Raw genomic sequence first — 16373 nt, forward strand, 5'->3', positions numbered from 1 at the left:
GATGTGGACAAACTACAAAAGGGCCTCACTGAGACAGATACCTGGTGTCAAAGCCATGGCCTGAAGCTCAATGCCAAAAAGTGTATTGTCATCCCCTTTGGTAAAAACTCTGTACCCATGAACTACCACATAGCTGGTAGTCTACTTAATGCCGAAAATGTGATAAGAGACCTTGGGACACAGGTGGACAGTAGTCTCTCCTTTGATAATCACATCGCCACAGTGGTCAGGAAATCCTTCTATGTGGCTCATCTCATCACAAAAGGATTCTCATCCAGAAAAAAAGAGGTCGTTCCCCTCTACTCATCACTCATTAGACCCATTATAGAGTACAACGCCCCTTTTGGTATGTACCTCACAAGACATCTACAACAACTGGAAAGACCACAGAAATACCTCACAAAGAGGATTACTGGCCACAAACAGATGCCCTATGCAGACCGTCTCAAAAAACTACAGCTTTACTCCATCGCATATCACCTACTCAGGGGCGATCTCTGCCTAACATACAAAGCAATGTCAAACCCAGAGCTGTTGGACATGCTCCACTTAAAGAAATCCCAATCCCTCCGAGCTACACGTTCTAGGGATCTTAACCTTGTCACCACAATAAACAGAACATGCTGGAGGGATAGATTCCTGTCCCAGAGACTTCCCATACTCTGGAACAGACTACCTATCTATGTCAAACAGAGCTCCTCATTAGCACTCTTCAAGAAAAGTCTTGATGATTGGATGGGAAATGGGAAATTCACAGGGGCACAGGAAAATAATTTTCTTGGGTGGCGAAAGCCAGGGTACATTTTTTGGCTAGGCTTGTATGGGCCCTAGGGCCAATAGCCTAGTACCTACCTATGAACCTATGTGCCCCATACCACAGACAGGCATTGGACCTCACTGTGTCCTGACCCGATTTATGTAGAATAGTGTGTGAGTGGCACATATGAGGATGATGTTTATCAGATAATCCATATAGTGTCATATTAAGCTTGTGTACCATATGTGGCTGTGGCTGTGTTCACATTGGTTGTGGGTATGCACTTCCTCACAGGTGTCTGTTACTCTGTGCTGTGACATGCCTGTAGAGTCTGCTATATGTGCAGGCACATGTGTATTCCCCCATACAAAATCTAGGCCAGTGTTGTGGCAGTCTGCCTGTAGTTTGCACAGTGCTTTGTTACATGCCTAACAGCTTAGTGTAATTACCCAGTGTGATGTTATGTCCAGATATTTGCAAGACGTACTGCTGCCAGGCCACCATAACAGTTATGAAAAAGCAGTGGGAATCTGTACAGATGAATGTCACTAACTACTGGGTAGTATGTGGCCATGTAAACTCTGCACCACCAGTTAGTATGTATCTGGACAAACAGGCATGTGTGAATGCGTCAGCTGTGTGGGCATATGTAATCCAGTATTTACGTGATATACCCATGTACATGGCTGTTAACAACCACATTGTCAGGCTTGATCCACATGTGTCGCATGAAGGGGATCTGTGTATCCTTCTGGACTGACCAGAGAGTGCCAGACTGTCCACATATATTGGTCATATCTCTGCGGTAGGCAACAGTCTAAATATATACTCGAAATGCATACATGACATCCCCTTGCACTAAGAGGTTGAGACTATTGGTGCTGAGGTAGGACTCCGCTCCATGTTCTGGACATATGCTATCTATCTATATATATATATATATATATATATATATATATATATATATATATATATATATATACATATCTACATACATATATGGATACATATATATATATATATATACACACACACACACACACACACACACACATATATTATATATACACACACACACACACACACACATATATATATATATATATATATATACAAACACACACATATATATATATATATATATATATATATATATATATATATATATATATACATATACACAGCTATATATGTCTACACATATACAGATATACAGATATATATGCACATATAGTTATGGATATCTATATATATATATATATATATATATATATATATATATATATATATATATATATATATCTACATAAATAGGTATATCCGTACATATATGATGTATATGTATATATATATATATATATATATATATATATATATATATATATATATATTTATACATATATACAGAGAGAGATCTATACATAGCCGTATATATGATGCACTATACAGATGTGTATAAATACATATATATGAATAAATATGTGTATGTACATGTAGACATATATGTAGATATGTATATGTATATATCTATATCCTTGTCATGTGTAACCATTACTGTTGTGTATACCTTCCCTGATGTATCACACCGTATGTATCTGATATGTGTATATTTAGATATAACAACATATGTAATGCAACAGTAATATCAGTAACATGTACTATACAATTGTAGAACTCACAGTGATTGTTCAATACTATTCAATATGTCTACTGACAGATGTTTTGGAAAAACAACTGTCTACACAGCTGTCATGGCGTAGTGGTTAACTGTAGTGACTACAGTGTACAGGATCCTGGGTTCAAGAACTGCAAGGGCTGTTTATTTTGTTTCTGGGCAGATCAAGGGCTGCTGGATACAGAGTGATGAAGGCACTTTTAAGCAGTTGTAAGTGGGTTTGCATGGGTTTGCGTGGAGGTAAGCACTGCTAACTTCCGGTTACAGTTTCTTATACTGATTTAGCTTCTGAATCGCTCAACCTGTATAGGCATTGCTTACCCCCATGCAAACAAGCTTAAACCCACTTACTGCTGCTTAAAAGTGCTTACTCCTGCTTACCCCATTGCTAATTTGTTTAAAAGAAATTAAAAAGGGTTGATAGGAAAGTGGTGAAAAAGGGGCACAAAGAGTGAAAGGCAGTAGGAAAAATAGCTAGGGATGTGCAGGACAGGTGTAGGGAAGGTCCATAGCTTCCCATTTCTTCTATAGCAACAGCTGTGCATATATGCTGAATTTGGAGATAGATTTGGACACTCAAACCCCTGAGAGAGGGATGAGGACAACAATAATATGTTGTGAAGCCAATTAGAACAAATTACATGTGTCCAGTGGACACATGTGTGAAATGGACAGCTATGTATGGGGCGAGATTTTTTTTTTTGGGAACAGATTACTCTTTTTTTTTTTCAAGTGAGAGTTGGATGTTGGGGAGCGATAGTAGGTATATTTGGGGAAGTAGGTTGGGTAGGATAACAGACAAGACAGCATACAGGGGGGGGGTTATGACACACATGGTGGGTAAACACCTTGATGGGGAGATGTGTTTGGAAATCGGAGGCCCATGAGCCCCTGAGTGGATACAGTGGGACTGAGGTCCCCACCCATGGGCAGTCACCACTCCACCTCCAGACCCCCAAAGATGGCTGTGCTGGGGGCTGAGTAGGAGGTCCAGGCTCCCTTCTAGTTGTGACCTGCAACCCTCAAGCTGGTGTAGCAGATCTCTAAACTCCCTGTTGAGCTCACTATGCACCACACCCTGGACCTGGTGATGGGTGACAGTGTCCTGTCTGCGCCCACTCCCAGGGGAGTGAGCCCCATCCCCTGAGGCAGTTCCACCTGAAGGTGATGCAGGAACAGTGGATAAGGAGGTCTCGGAGTGGGCCCCAGATGTGCTGGTGCCCGGTGTCATGGCCAGCTGAGGTGGGACAGGTGGGTCCGCTGGGACCGGCCTTCCCAAACATACTACGGTGTTCAAATGTACAACATACATGGGTTAGTAATAGTCAACACATTCCAGGATTAGGTATAACAGCATGCATAGATATTCCCATTAACCCAAAACACCAGATATGGAACAGTTGCATAGCAAAGGGTACACATGCATATATGCAACCACAGTGGCCATTACAACAGCATGCAGGTACATTGATGGCAACATGCCACCAATGTGGGAGTATTTCAACATGGCACATGCATAGGAACAAATTTAAGCATTTATCAAACAATAGGACATTTGTCTCAACAATAGATTTAATGGGGTACATACTGATTGAGTTGTGTATTTAGTTTATTATTGCAGATATGGTGGGGGGAGAGAAAGACGTCAATAAACAACTAGTATATTCTGGTAGTTTTCATTACTTTCCTAGTCAGTGCTGTGATCTGTACCTTACAGCTTTTAGTACACTACCCTATGGCCTTACTTTGGACAGTGGTATGGATGTAGACAAACATACACATGAACTGAGGTTTACCTGCAGTATACACCTCTAACCTGGTATACCTGCTGAGGTATGTTTTGTTAACACTATCTAACTGTTTCTACACTTATTTCCAGATTCCAGGTTGATGTTATGTACATAACTGTCCATCTCGTATTGCACACACTCTGGGCATGTCTTGACCACATGCAAGTGAACCAGGACATATTTTTGGTGATCTGTACAATGACAGGTGTGTTTTCATTAACATTTTCCAAATATATACAGGCCTGACAGTCAGTTATATGATATGAAATGCTGCCAACATGTCAGAGATTAGCACACTGATATGCCAGGGGAACAGGGTAACAGCCGACAGATAACGACCGATTAACTGTACATTCTGGAAAATTCTGTACACTTGTGGGGTATGATTCTGCATACAGCTTACTACCACTCTCAGAATTCGAACCATGGCTGTGTCTGCTAAAAATAAAACAGTGTCCATCACAGCTGAGTGTGCTATATAGATATTGCTGTGTATCTCTTGTCTGAGTTCTGTCTATAATTCTCCTGTGGTTTTACAATCTGACCTTGTAATTACAACACTCATACAGGATTTCCTAGACAATTTTATTATGTAGCACAGTGTGGGTGACAGTGATGAATAATACCTTATTATTCAGAGAAACTGCAGCACTAATAATGCTATACAATACCAGAGTAAACAGTACCAGTACTGGATATCAATCTTTTATTTCTAGGAACAGTTTTCGTATCTGACAGAGCTATGGGGGCAATGTTTTTTAGCCCTACCTGAATGTTGCCACACATATTACCAGATTCCACATTAGTATTATGCACATACATCTCACTCTGTTACTGCACACATTCTGGTCACAGCTTGACAACATGGGAGTGGAGATGGGACAAACTTGGCTTATTACTCTCATAATATTTTGGGGAGTTGCTAGAGTATCAGGTTTGTTCTTATAGATGTCTGACAATCAGTTGTATTTCTTATTTGCTGCCTAAACATCTGGGATCATCCCACTGATTTGCCAGGGGGACAGGGTGACAGGCAGTGGATATGGGCCAATTTACTGGACATTCTGGACATATCTGTACAGTTGTGTGGTATGATTCTGCATACAGCCTACTACCACTCTCAGGATTCAAACTATGGCTGTGTGAGCTAAAAATACAACAGTTCACATCTCAGTTGAATGTGCTATTTGGATTATATTGCCTGTCTTTTCCCTGTTTTCTGTCTAAGTCTCTCTCAGTTGTACTATATGACCTCTTCGGATTACAACAGTCATATACAGATATTCCTACACATTTTATTTATGTAGCACAGTGTGGGTGACAGTGCGTAATACAACAGTACTATTATGAGGTTGCAACTCTACATTACCATATGATACCAGAGTAAACACATGCAGTCCAGCAATTAGACCTTTATTGTCAGGCTAGTATGCTTTTATTGACATACAACCTATATGAGACTCTTCCTGCCATATTCTCTGGTGTTTGCAGTACATGCCTTAAACAATACAGGTTTTATACAGGCAATTAACTTACTATTACTTTTAGATTTATTTCCTATGATAGTACAGCGAGAGTATTACTAACCTGACTCACGTCGCAACTGCTGCAGTCTACAGGCATGGGCTTCCTGGTTCACAGCCCACTCATCTCCCACTGTAAAAGACATAAATGGAATATTTAGCCATGCCTATCCATAATATACATGAGCTGGCAATTATTAAACAGGAAGTGGACTGATACTTACACATGGCTGGGACATCCGCAGGCCTCAGCCTCTTGGATCCACTGAGCCAAGAGATCCCCCTTTCTCCACTTCAGGCTGGCATAGTGATGCCTGACCAGCTCACCAGTTTGGGGTATGCCAGTGGCACTGGTGAGGTCATGGGTGAGACAGTCCCAGGCTTCCACTTTGTATTGGGAACACTGTTACTGGCCCTGCAGCAGTCTCTGGTCATGGTCTTTCACCAGTCCTGCCATGACTCTGGACTCCTGGATGCCCCGGGGCTACACCTGAAAGCACACACCCTCTCCCATACCAGACACAGTGCCTACAGGAGGAAGCTGCAACCAGTTATGAGATGTATTCCCGCCTGTTGGGTTTAAATAGGGCTGAGTTCCCGTACTTTGCCATGATTGGATGGCTTTGAAAATGCTAAGCTATGGGCAAACCTGCTTACTTGAGCTTGGCATTGCTTAAAGGGGCATACCAATGGGCAAACTGACTTAGCTGACCTATATATTGCTTACACCTAGTAAGCTGGGCTGTGCAATGCTTATGGTTGCTTAATTTTTAAATTTCATACTATTTGCTTTTTGGCATTGATTTATTATTCATTACATGTTCTATATGTATTTGGTATCCATGATTCATGTGTGCCTACACTGTATGGGGTCCTTGTATTTATTAGGGGATTTCAACACTTTATTACAATGACACCTCACATCTGGACTTAATGCAGTACTCCAGTTCACATATTTATGTTATGTAGTAGGTTATACAACATAAAACTGCATATAGATTCCTTTCACATGTTAAGTTTAATATTCCTATAGTGAGGATCTGTTTGGTGATACCTCAATTGCATGTACTGCTGTGATGGCTTACTGGTTAACTACTTGACTATAGTGTACAGGGTCCTGTGTTCAAGACCTGCAAGGGCTGTTTATTTTGTTTCTGGGTAGAACAGTATCTGTTGCATACAGAGTGATTAAGGCACTTTTAAGGGGGTTTGTGCAGGTTTGCGAAAAAGTAAGCAATGCTAACCTCCGGTTAAATGTGCTTACAGAGAGTTAGCTTCAATATTGCTTAACCTGTGTATGTGCATTGCTTGCCCCCCCCCACACCACAGGCTTAAACCCTCTTACTACTGCTTAAATATGCGTCTCTTGCTTAATAGTGCTTACTCCTGCTTACCCCCGCATTAATTTAGTCAGTAATGTAACGTGGTTCTTGGGAAGGTATGGATTTGGAAACTCTATGGATTTATCATTCATTACACGTTGTACCTTCGATTTGTATCCCTGATTCATGTGTACATATACTGTATGGGGCACTTTTGAATATCTGTGGATTTTTAAAACATTATGACAATGACACCTCACATCTACATTTAATGTGGTACTCCAGTTCACAAATATATGTTATTTAGTAGGTGATGCAACAAAAAATATTGGTCATAAAGTGATTTGACATGGAAAATGGAATGTACTGGAGTGAGACTCGAACCGAGAATGACTGCTCGTAAGCCAAATGCTCTGCCCACTACACTATTGCAGTACTGTTTCATTTCCATATATATTGCTGTTTATCCTCTTGTGCCATTTAAGCTGCAATACACATAGCTAAGAGATGGGCAAACCCATGCACCTATGGTTAAATTTTACTTGTTTCATAAAAAAAATAAAGCTTGTTTATATTTCATATTTTAACTATTGCTCTTATAGACTTGAGGGGGATTTTGCTAGGGGTATGCAAACACCTATGAGCAGTCTCGCTCATTCTTAGTCCTAAACTGCTGTTCTTGATTGCAGGGGCATGTATATTCTGAGAGCTCTGCTCTCAGACATACCCCCTGCACTCATACATGCTCAGTGTCTGTTTAGTAGCTCAGGCAGCATGCCTTCATTAATATGCCTGGCGCACTGCCATACTGCTCCTAAACGGCCGCTTCTGTGCAGGACTAAGCTAGTCCTGCATGGATGAATAATGAATCTGGAGGAATGTTTAAACTATTGTGCAAGTCACTGAAGTGCACTATTACATTTTTAAATGATGTTTTCTTCTCTTCCCTAATCTCTTATATTGTGTCAGAGGTTCATAGTTACTTACTAAGGCATTGGTCTAGAAGTATTTTTAGAAGCCTAGTCCTGCATTTTCATGAAGTTTTACCCTTGTAATTTAAGTATGAATAACCCAGATCTGGTACAACATTTGCATTTACAAATTTCCCTTATCCAAAAGGGAGCAGTGTGCTAAACCATGGAGTGAATTTTCAGTTTCCCATCTATTTATCTAGATTAAAGTTGAACAGAGTAAGGGAAGTGTTTTGTTTTATGTGCATAGGAAGACATTTCCAAAGAAGTGGTATTCTCTCTAATAGATATCTATCCCTCCAATGTGCTCTGTTTATGGTGCAGATGAGATTAGGTTCTCTTGAGCAGATGCTTAGCTCACCACTGGACTTGAGGATCTGTTGTACATCTCAGAGGATAGAGTCTGTTGAGGCTTAGGCTTTAAGTTAGTCGGTATATTTTTTATGATTCAGGCACTTGATTTCTTCGTGAGAAATCATTGTCATTATTCCAGTAGGGTTAAAGACCAAAGGAGCATTATACCCATTGTTCATCCAATAAGAACATAATCACATTTCTGGACATAGGTACACCATACCCTTAGTAATAAGCTTCTTACAATATTGGATACATGTTGACTGAAGGACAGTTTGTTGTCATTGTAGGTTCCCTGGACCTTAACTACCTAGTCAGTTTTCAGAAGTGTGTGTTGAACTGATACCTACAGGAGACATCATGCTTGCCAAAAGAAGTCTATTATGCATTCCTTGGCATTTAGTTGATCCATGGTTATGACCTCAGATATTTGTTTGAGAAAGATCCTTTTGGAGAATCTTGGTGTCTTATGGAGAGTTTAGGATGGCAGCAAGATTACTGTCAGCTGCAAACCCCTTACATTAACTTTGACCACCAAGAAGGAAATGAAAGAGGAGTGGCCCAATAGACCAGTCGTGACAGGTAGTTTGGAAGAGGTATAACCACTTACCCTCATTTTCTGTGTTTTATTTGTGAGTCAGTTTGCTATCCAATGACTTACATAGGGATTAACATGAGGAGCTTGTGTGTGTGTGTGTGTGTGTGTGTGTGTGTGTGTGTGTGTGTGTGTGTGTGTGTGTGTGTATATATATATATATATATATATATATATATATATATATATATATATATATATATATATATGGGTTCACTTTAGAATCTCGAATTCCTGAAAACTTGAACGTCATATGGTCGACACCATATGATCAAGTTTTCAGAAACCTGAAATTCCAAAGTGAACTAAAAAAAAATTGTGAAAGTCATTGTTTCTGCAGGGGGGCAAGCCCCCCCCCCTGCATCCCTGCTAGTTAAATATACCAAGTCTGAGATCGCGCTACAGCTGGTAAAAGGGAAATATCCCATTGCGCACTGTATGCAGAAGTGCGGAATGGGAAATTTCCATTTTCCCCACTGTAGTGCAATCTTGGAGTTGGTATATTTAAGTAGGGGGGTGTGGGGTGTAGGGAGGCTTGCCCCCCTGCAGAAACAATGTCTTTCACTATTTCTTTTTTTTTTAGTTCACTTTGAAATTTAGAGTTTCTGAAAGCTCGATCATATGGTGTCGACCATATGAAGTTCCAGTTTTCAGGAATTCGAGATTCTGAAGTGAATACACACACACACACACACACACACACACACACACACACACACGTGTGTTTTTGTGTGTGTGTGTGTGTGTGTGCGTGCGTGTGTGTGTGCACGCGCGCTCACATGTGTGTGTGTGTGTGTGTGTGTGTGTGTGTGTGTGTGTGTGTGTGTGTGTGTGTGTCTGTGTGTGTGTGTGTGTGTGTTTGTGTCTGTGTGTGTGTGCGTGTGTGCATGTGTGCGTGTGTGCGTGTGTGCGTGTGTGTGTGTGTGTGTGTAAAAATAAATATGGGAATCAGTGAGAATTCATTCAACTGCCTTTTCATTGAATCCCTCCAAATTTAAACATTGTATCCAGTAAAACAGCTATTTCTGTTGGCCACATATAGTAACTTTGAGGAACTTTGGCACCTATTCAGGTGTTTACTCAAATGCTAGATCCATGTACAACAAACCTGACATTATTGCAAACTTGTTGTATGAGACATAATTGTTCTTCATTCTTTAAACCTTGATGTATGGCAAATTTAGACAATACATAGCGGCTATTATCATCCCAGCTTTATGTAGCTCATCATCTAAGAGTAACTAAGGATTGGGTGGAGTTGTGAATTGTCATTGCTATTTGAGATTAGCCAAAGTCTGACTTGGTGACACTGATATATTTGAATACATCATAGGTACAGGTACAACCTGTGAGCTCGTTTAAATTTATCATCCACATATGAACTGATCCAATGTTGTCTCAACTCCAGAAGGTTTTAGATTTCAGTGTTTGGGTTGATGACAAGTTTGTGACTCATGCATAGAGTTCTGACTCAATTATGGAATGATTTGGCGTTTTTGAGGTAATTATTTCTGCTGCTTCTGATTTTGTCATATTCTGATGGTCTATCTCAAAGTGTTCTTCTGACACAGTGTAGAAAATTCTCTTGGTCTAAACATCACGTTATTCATTTTCTCATTGTCTTTGAAAAGTAACAACCCCTAACCTTGAACTGGTTGAGTGGAGGACTGGTTAGTATTGATACATATAGTGGCACTAAAACACTGCTAGGCACAGTTTTTATAATTTTGTTTTCTTTCTCCTTCTTTACACTTGCTTTTATACTTAGTGTATATATCTTACCACTCAACTCTGTTGTTTTACCTACTACTATAAGTCTGTCAAACTTGTACTCACTCTAACTGTATAAAATTGCAAAAGATGTAAACTTTTCTTGCCTATGCATCTTATTCTGTAAGTCTTCTTACTTATGTATTGGCTCATTCTAACTGTATAAAATCATAAAAGATGCTGTTTTATGCTATGCATCTAATTTTAAATTTTCGTGCTTATGTACTGTGTATGTAAATATGATTGCTGCTGTTATACTCCTTATAATTGCTTGTAATTGATTTGTGGAGCTCTTCTCACACTGGGCCTCTGCTGAAAATGGACATGCATCCAGTCGGACTCTCCCAGTCAACAAATGTAAAATAAAATAAAATAAGTAAAAATATGTGATCAGATAGCATTTTATGATGCCCAATGTAGGAGGTCTGAAGAAGCACTTTGCAACTTATAAACATGGCCGTGTAGTCATATTTATAACTACTTGATCAAGCTTCTGTACACTTTGTCCACCTTAACCATTGTGACTGTGATGCAATTTGATGTCTGTATTTGAACAGCACTTTGAAAAAACTTTTTACACAGATTGGCTGTAACTGAGATGTCTTCTGGTATAACTGTAATGATGCATGCTTTATGCTTGGTAAATGAAAGGAATGCTGAGCAAAAATCTGTGTATAGCTAGATAAATTAAGAAACACAGCAATTGATGTAACAGTGCACAATTCTGAAAACTTACTGGCTTGGAAATCTGATTTTAGTGATAGTGTAATATAAACAAGACACATAGGTAGGCTGTAGTGAAGACACCACACCCATTAGCCTACAGTTGGGGAGTGTCACAATTTGAATTCACTGTGCCTTGATATCTTTGCATAGGACCACTCACCTGAATGAAATCATTTGGGGGAGGGATAGAGTATGTCAAATGAATGACACAGCCTCCATGGAAGATCGCCTGTCTATATTTGCCATTCTTCACTATGTTCAGATAGCATGATTCATTGTCCTGCTAAGTTACTGAGTCACATTGCCATAGTCCGGAGTAGTCTGATGGTGTCTAATACAGAAGTAATGGCTCAGGTTTAGACCAAGGACATTAAACACAATGGAATACAGTATAGCAGCAATCAGGGCATAGAAAGTGCATCATAAACACTGCAATGTTTTCATTATTATCGCTGGGATTACCATTGGAGGGCAGTGCATCTTCCCAGTGTTTTGCAACCTTAGTTCATCAAAATTTTAGTTAATAAGTTAGTCCCTATAATCAAAAGAGCCAACATCACCTAGAAGGTTACAGCACATGCTTTTCTTGGCTGGAGACACCAGAATGCTCTTCCAGCAATTTGTGATAGGCCTTCTGTATGCCAACAGTATCACTGTGTTAACATTGGCTCTAGGTGATTTGTTCACATCGACTAATGATGATGGGACACCCTGACCACATGTAAACTTGCATACACACATAAAGGTATATGTGTGTATCTTTACCTCTCTATGTATTCATATATAAATTTATATGAGCGTGTGTGTGTGTGTGTGTGTGTGTGTGTGTGTGTGTGTGTGTGTGTGTGTGTGTGTGTGTGTGTGTGTGTGTGTGTGTGTGTGTGTGTGTGTGTGTGTGTGTGTGTGTGTCTATATGTATATATATATATATATATATATATATATATATGTGTGTGTGTGTGTGTGTGTGTGTGTGGTTCTATTGTGTATGTTTCAAAAAGTTCTAACATACACAATACTAAAAACAAACAATATTTAATAAGGAAAACTATTCCATCCTGATAGTAACAGTAAAATCCCCCATAACACTAGCCTCAAATTCATCTTAGTAATAGCAGTGCTACAGAAAGGTTTTTATGAAGGTAAGGTATAGGGCTACGGCTGAGGCAAGGGGTAGTGTTAGGGTTAAGGTTAGCATCCATTACTATGGTGGAGCAAGGGGGCAATCGTAATCCTACACCTTACCTTGATAAAAACCTTCCCATAACACTACCACTGCACAAGACACACTTGGACACACAAATATCCACAAACACATGCAAACAGTATAGCTATTTCCTAACCTAACCCTAAAATACACAGACATGCACACAAGGATACAACACCTGTTCTTCACTCAACCCTGACCCTAATTGTAACTCACATGCACATGCACAAGCATTTTCACTCCTCCAACCCCATTTATCTGTCTTGATATTACATACAATCAACATTTCCACCACTTCACTATCCATACCATTGACATTAAATCAGACCTCCTGTGTTTGTTGAAGAAACAACATTTGCTAAGAGTTCTAGACAATTTATTGCTGTATACATTTTATTAGGTGGTGAAACTGTGGTGGTTCTAGTCACTGATACAGTTTGCCAAATTATGTAACAGTCAAAGTTCATTATATTAATTGTTATATAATTCAGGGGTCTTTTCTGGTAGCTTAGTGATTTATTTATTCAGGGGGTCTTTCTAGTTTTTTATGTCTAATGGAGTATATCACAATGTGAGCAATACATGCTATAACTGTCCTAATCAATGCTGCATGTAGGGGGTCTGTGATCTTTTTTTTAGAAATGTATGATGTTCCCTTGACAATTTAGCTGTGCTGAGTATAAGGACTTTCTGACTATTCCAGTCATTACAATTCAGAAAGATTTGTTATTGTTCTTAGCGTCAGATGCCAATATAAGTATATGCTTTGCTTTAGTAGACCTATTAATATTTTTTAGTCATATTTCTGATATTATCCTTGATAGGATGGGCTTTTGATCTGTTGTATACGTCAATCATTTTTTTTCTTTTTTTATAGACTTTATGTTGATGGACCACCAGTGCAGTTTATTTTTATACCTCTCATTATATTTGGAGCTGGTTGGGGTCACCAGTTCTAGATCATTTTTCTAACTGGGTGCAGAACTCCTTTGTGATATTATCTGCTGTAGCAAAATTGGAGATTTTGCTGCTATAAGTGAATTTTGGAACCTTGATATAAAAATTGAAGAGATTAATCCTTGAATTGTGAGATATTGGTTTCAAAGGGTTTAGAGATTTTGAAGGCTGCTAGTTTATGATAAGACTATTTGGAAAGAAAATAGCAGGGAATAGTGTGTGAACAGGCTATACTCATAAGAACCAAGTCAAAAATATTATGTCCTGGTTTGAGCTTGTAAACAATCTATTCCAAGAAGTTTTGTTTATTAAATCTAAGAATATTCGTCCATATCATACATTGGAAGTATAGGCGCATAGTTTACTGACATGTAGTTAAAGTTTTTGGAAAAATAATAGATGTCTTGTTTAGGAGACACTCATCAAATATGTTTAGGAACCATATGTGATTATCAGGGGGCATAGAGGTTATTCTGCAGCATTTTTTTAAACTTAGAGTTTGTTATGCTTAGTGCAATTTTGAGCGCAATTACTTCAATTTTTGGGTATCTGGGAATCTATCTGGAATTGATATGTTCCCTAACAAATTTATAAGTGCCACCACAGTTGCCTTTGCATCTGAAATCATGGTAGACACAAAACCCATACATGGAGGGAGTTATTTCTGAACATTTAAACCAACTTTGCGTACTTACACAACTATGGATGTCTTCCAAATGCAGGACAGCCATAATGTCAGGTGGCTTGTTATTAAGACTTCTGTCATTGGGCTGAGCAACCTTAACATGATCCTGTTTTGGATTTAATGTGGTAGTTACATTGAGATGTCCATTAATACCTGGACTCTGCTTCAAAAAATTGCACTATAGGGGCAAGAAAGGTTTTAGCCAGTATGTGGAAAGCCTTGGAAAGTGAGTCTGAGGCCATCTTTTACAAATCAAGTAGGACTAAGCATTGATTCACATGCTGATACATTACAGGATACCTCTGGAATGGCACCAATAATTTTAGCCAGATGTAGAAGCCAGTTACTTCTTGTACCTAGGCCTTATTCTTCAAAAATGAAGGATTATTCTCAGGATCAAAGTCTTACCTGCCTTTGTAAAATGAATGTATAGTTCTGACATGGATATACATATATCCTACAGCATCTTGCACCCCGTGTTATTCACGTTTACATGGTCGACCACCATGTTGTCATATTTGTCAGATAAAAGAGTTTTAAGATGCCTTAAGATATCAGAGATCCTGGCACATGAAATAAGAAAATGTCTGCCTTTTTCTAGGTTAGTGAGTGGATAATCACTCTGTCTGAGTACAGAGTTCCTGTTAACGATAACATTTTTTTTGTGGAATAGCTTGAGCACAAGACATTTGAGTGTGGTGGATATATGTATTCACAGTCAACTTTTTGGGGGGTGAAATTGAATCATCTATATTTATTTACCTAAATCTCTCACTAACAGAATCATTTGCATTGAGTAAGATTTCATCATCATCTAGAATAAGGCAGTTACTACACCGCCTGAAGATACCAAGTTTTAGGATGAAGCTGTTATGTATACATTCTGTGCATTTAATTGTTGCTTTAATTAGATACCTTTTATATCAGGCAGAGAAGAGATCATTCCTATGTTACCAGACCCAGTTATGTTATTAAATGATATATATAAGAGGAGAGTTGTAGCTCTACCAAACCAGATAAGGTGGTCTATAATGGAGAGGGGCCATGTCTCTAAAACATTGTTCTGTGTAGAGTACTGCAGCAAAAGAAAAAATCTTGTGGATTTTTTTCTGTGAAGACCTGGATAACTTCCTGTGAGGAAGTCCAAGAGGGACAGACTTTACAGAAGCGTATCTGTACACTGAGGACTATGGACTTTGATTTCTGCCTTTTTAAAACAAAAATGAATTATAGGATAATTTTGAAAGTAACTGCTGCTCTTTTTGACTTGGGTCTGAATCCTTTAAGAAAAAAAATACTCTGTATGTTTTTTTTCCTTAAGCAGAAAAGTTATTTCTGTGATTGTGTAAAACAGAAACTGCATCACTGGCTTTTGTTTTATCACTAAATGAAACAGCACCACTTTGATAATTCCTTGATTTTAGTTTCTTAATATACCTTTGATAGTTCAGTAAAATACCACTGATTTTATATAATATCCCTTACTAGCTTGTTTTCCTCCTTACTCATATACCTACCATGCTCTCCATTTTGTTTACCAGCCTTTCTCCCTGTACATTTCAAACAGTATGGCCTGACTTTCAAGACTTGCAGAACCGCATGCTGTGGCATTACCAATGACACATAGAAGGGTATTATCTTTTTTGCCTCGGGATTGCATCACCTAGATGATTTGACACTGACACTTCATACTTTCTGTATTAATAAATGCTAAATAATTCTTCTGCACCACAGAGTTAGTCTGCTTCCCACTGATACATATGTAATGCTTGGGTGATCATTCTCAGCCTGCACCACCACACATTTGGAAGGACTTTAGGGATACTGCCATCTGTTAGATATTGATTCCATCTTTTCTTAGTCACCTTTTATAGGCTTGCCCCCACACCATCTTCTCCCAATCTTGTTTTTTTTTCCAATAAAAAGAGTCTGATCCTTTCATGGAATTCTGGAAGAGTGAAACACATTAAACTGATCAGCACCTAACATTGACCCTTGTGTGGCAAAACTGTTTGCATTCTTTTCTTCAAAAACACTGTCT

This window comes from Protopterus annectens, chromosome 7.part0 (genome assembly GCF_019279795.1).
Source record: "Protopterus annectens isolate FY-2018-M chromosome 7.part0, PAN1.0, whole genome shotgun sequence".
NCBI lineage: Eukaryota > Metazoa > Chordata > Ceratodontiformes > Protopteridae > Protopterus > Protopterus annectens.